Below are 5,000 nucleotides of genomic sequence, written 5' to 3' on the forward strand. Positions count from 1 at the left end.
ATCCAGAGGAGGCAGAGAACCAGGACCAAAGACCCAGAGGACGAGTCCACCTGCCCCGGGATACAAGCCCTCGCTGAGCCAGGACAAGACCCAGGGAAGGAGCCTCCTCGCTGAGCCAGGACAAGACCCAGGGAAGGAGCCTCCTCGCTGAACAAGGACAAGACCCAGGGAAGGAGCCTCCTCGCTGAGCCGGGACAAGACCCAGGGAAGGAGCCTCCTCGCTGAGCCAGGACAAGACCCAGGGAAGGAGCCTCCTCGCTGAGCCGGGACAAGACCCAGGGAAGGAGTCTCCTCGCTGAGCCAGGACAAGACCCAGGGAAGGAGCCTCCTCGCTGAGCCAGGACAAGACCCAGGGAAGGAGCCTCCTCGCTGAGCCGGGACAAGACCCAGGGAAGGAGCCTCCTCGCTGAGCCAGGACAAGACCCAGGGAAGGAGCCTCCTCGCTGAGCCAGGACAAGACCCAGGGAAGGAGTCAAGTCCACAGGGGGCTGCTTCACAGGAGAAACAGAGGACCGTTCACAGTTGAAAGTAAGTGTCCCTTTATCTATAAAGTGCTTTCTTTCTGTCTCGGGGATTAGAAAGGTGGTTATGGTTTGTTTTGGCTCAGTATTGTGAGGATGTGGAGGTTATTAAAGTAAGACAGGGATCAGGTCATGTGGTTCCCAGGTTACTACGGTGCACTGGCCTATTCACTCACACGTGCACAAATATTCACTCACACGTGCACAAATATTCACTCACACGTGCGCAAATATTCACTCACACGTGCACACATATTCACTCACACGTGCACAAATATTCACTCACACGTGCACACATATTCACTCACACGTGCACAAATATTCACTCACACATGCACAGATATTCACTCACACATGCACAAATATTCTCTCACACGTGCACACATATTCACTCACACGTGCACACATATTCACTCACACATGCACAATTATTCACTCACACATGCACACATATTATTCACTCACACGTGCACAAATATTCACTCACACGTGCACAGATATTCACTCACACATGCACAAATATTCTCTCACACGTGCACAAATATTCACTCACACGTGCACAAATATTCACTCACACATGCACACATATTATTCACTCACACGTGCACACATATTCACTCACACGTGCACACATATTCACACGTGCACACATATTCACTCACACGTGCACAAATATTCACTCACACGTGCGCAAATATTCACTCACACATGCACACATATTCACTCACACGTGCACAAATATTCACTCACACGTGCACAAATATTCACTCACACGTGCACAAATATTCACTCACACGTGCACACATATTCACTCACACGTGCGCAAATATTCACTCACACATGCACACATATTCACTCACACGTGCACAAATATTCACTCACACATGCACACATATTCACTCACACGTGCACAAATATTCACTCACACGTGCGCAAATATTCACTCACACGTGCGCAAATATTCACTCACACGTGCGCAAATATTCACTCACACGTGCACACATAATTCACTCACACGTGCACACATATTCACTCACACGTGCACAAATATTCACTCACACGTGCACACATTATTCACTCACACGTGCACACATATTCACTCACACGTGCACACATACTCACTCACACATGCACAAATATTCACACATGCACACATATTCACTCACACGTGCACAAATATTCACACACACGTGCACAAATATTCACTCACACGTGCACAAATATTCACTCACACGTGCACGAATATTCACTCACACGTGCACACATATTCACTCACACGTGCGCAAATATTCACTTACACGTGCACACATATTCACTCACACGTGCACAATTCACTCACACATGCACAAATATTCACACGTGTACACCTATTCACTCACACGTGCACACATATTCACTCACACGTGCACAAATAATTCACACGTGCACACATATTCACTCACACGTGCACACATATTCACACGTGCACACATATTCACTCACACGTGCACAAATATTCACTCACACGTGCACAAATAATCACTCACACGTGCACAAATATTCACTCACACGTGCACACATATTCACTCACACGTGCACAAATATTCACACGTGCACACATATTCACTCACACGTGCACACATATTCACACGTGCACACATATTCACTCACACGTGCACAAATATTCACTCACACGTGCACAAATAATCACTCACACGTGCACAAATATTCACTCACACATGCACACATTCACTCACACGTGCACAAATATTCACACGTGCACACATATTCACTCACACGTGCACACACATTCACTCACACGTGCACAAATATTCACACATGCACACATATTCACTCACACGTGCACACATATTCACACACACATGTGGATAAACAAGAACACACACATGCTGGCAACCATGTGTGCGCTACACACACACGCACACGCACACGCACACACACACACACACACACACACACACACACACACACACACACACACACACACACACACACACACACACACACACACACACACACACACACACACACACACACACACACACACACACACACACACACACACACAGCTTCTGCAGAGCTACAGGACAAACCGTTCCCAGATGTGGGACCCAGAGGGTCCTCGATGTCCCCCTCTGTCTGGCCTGCTTTGAGAGACAACATGTGACCAAAGTGACCAATCAGCACCTGGCGTCGCTTCAGAACAAAAGCTTTGCTGAAGCGTTTTCAAAGCTCTTGTGTTACGGGAGCGAAAAAAAAAAACCCAACTGTGGACTTCTGAAAAGCTGTCATCTGTTCCCCCGTCTCGACGGTCCACCCGGCGTGTGTAGCCCGACTCCAAGTACCCGACACGTGTCATCGACTTTTATTTGTTGTTGTTGTTGTTGTTGTGGTGGTCGGCGGAGCCAGGAGGAGACGTAATGAGTGTTTTCGTTTGCTGCTGGGATGACTAGCGTGTTTCACCTCGCCTCACCTCACCTCATCCACCCCCCACTCTCCTCTAGCTAATGACACGATCAGAGTCTGTTTAAAGGACGGAGAGAGAGAGAGAGAGAGAGAGAGTGAGAGAGAGAGAGAGAGGAGAGAGAGAGAGAGAGAGAGAGAGAGAGAGGGGGAGAGAGGGGGAGAGAGAGAGAGAGAGGGAGAGAGAGAGACAGAGACAGAGAGAGAGAGAGAGAGAGAGAGAGAGAGAGAGAGAGAGAGAGAGATCGAGGGCAGGATTCTTGTGGCGTGCCATCACAAAGCCCAGCTGAGAGAACCAGCGGCCTCATATCCTGCACAGGCTCGGGGAGAGGAGATAAGGATGTGTGTGTGTGTGTGTGTGTGTGTGTGTGTGTGTGTGTGTGAGAGAGATAGATAGAGAGGGAGAGAGATAGTGAGATACAGACAGAGAGAGAGAGATAAAGAGTGTAGAGAGAGAGAGAGAGAGAGAGGCCGGGCTGGAGCTGCATGAGATTGAGGGTGACATTATTAAGGTGGAACAAACTGCAACTTAATAGTTACCTAGTTATGATGATGACATAATAATATGGCCAGTCTTTTGGTTTCCATCACTGTCTCCTTGCCTACTACTTTACCTCATGCTCTGCCCTGGTGGTTCTTACTGGACGCTTTGTGCTGTCCCTCCTAAGCCTCTAACATCATGCAATATTAATGGCAATTTGTGCAATTGGCTGCAGTCATGCGACAGGTGCAAGTGTGTGTGTGTGTGTGTTGTGTGTGTGTGTGTGTGTGTGTGTCATTAATAGTATGACGGGTGAATAGGCGGGGTTACACCTTCACAGGTGATTATATTTCACAGCATCTCAGCCAAGTGACTGACAAGTAGTTGGACCAATGCCATGCCGCCCTAGCAACAGCTTCTCTAAGATAAACAAGGCAGGGGGGGGGGGGGGGGGGGGGGGTGGAAGGGTACACCGTCAATGTCATCAGCCTTTTAACATGTCTGTTTGACCCACACAAAAGAGGGGCTTGCCCTACTGGTGCCGTGCGTTATTGAACGCTCGCTAGGCAAACACAACACACACAAAGACCCACGTGCGCTCTTGTGTTTTGTGCGCAGCTGAACTCTATACATTCAGGCAGCCTTTTGTACTGTATTTGCTTACTGTCAGATATTTGAATTAGAGGAGGGACACTTTCTTTTTTGTGCAGGGACAAGTCTATAGCAGCCAAACCAATGTTCTCCATGAGGTCACGTCAACAGCAGCACATGATTTATCATTATGGTTTCCGCTAGTCAACAGGTCTGAAGTATAGCAGCAGATAAGCCCCCCTTTTCAAGTTCAAGTTTCTTTATTAGTTGTCATACAGAGAAAACCTTTGTATGAAATGCTTCTTTCTGTTTTGCTCCTAAGAGTGTGCTAGATAAAATATATAAGTATGAGATAAGTACAATAAGTATACAATAGAAAGTCAAGTACGTAAACAAGTGTAAACAAAACAACAATGTTCAATATGCATATATATACAATATACAATATACAGTGCAGAGTAGAGAAGGTAACTGAGTACAATTACAATACAATATACAGTACAATGCAGACATGGATGCAGATGAGGTACAACTAGGGATGCTCGATATTGGCTTTTTTACCGATACCGATATACCGATATTGTCCAACTCTTAATTTCCGATACCGATATCAACCGATATCAACCGATACCGATATATGCAGGGTTCCCCCCCCCCAAAAAACGGAATAATTTCAGGTAATTAACATTACATATCTCTTGTTGTGAATTAACACAACATTATGCATACTTTTGACAATAAATAAAATCAGAATTTGTTCTTACTTGCGTGCCTGGGTAAATAAAGGTTATAGAAATGTAAAAAAAAATAAAAAAAATAAATATATATATATATATATATATATATATATATATATATATATATATATATATATATATATATATATATATATGTAACTGAGGGGTTACAAAACCCTGACTGTATTAAAGATTGTGATAGATTTA

The 5,000-nt window shown here is 45.6% G+C and overlaps 1 protein-coding gene across 3 annotated transcripts in view; it reads left to right on the forward strand.

Annotated features, from left to right (window-relative positions):
• Nucleotides 1-6: 6 nt before the first annotated feature.
• c1qtnf1 (C1q and TNF related 1) overlaps nucleotides 7-5,000 on the forward strand; it is a 25,906-nt gene continuing 20,912 nt past the window's right edge. For all 3 annotated transcript variants that reach the window (XM_084338811.1, XM_084338812.1, XM_084338810.1), the window contains exon 1: nucleotides 7-528. The gene's annotated coding sequence lies outside the window, so the exon portion shown is untranslated. The remainder of the gene's footprint in view (nucleotides 529-5,000) is intronic.

Source organism: Notolepis coatsorum (genome assembly GCF_963971535.1).
Source record: "Notolepis coatsorum genome assembly, contig: SCAFFOLD_364, whole genome shotgun sequence".
NCBI classification, from domain to species: domain Eukaryota; kingdom Metazoa; phylum Chordata; class Actinopteri; order Aulopiformes; family Paralepididae; genus Notolepis; species Notolepis coatsorum.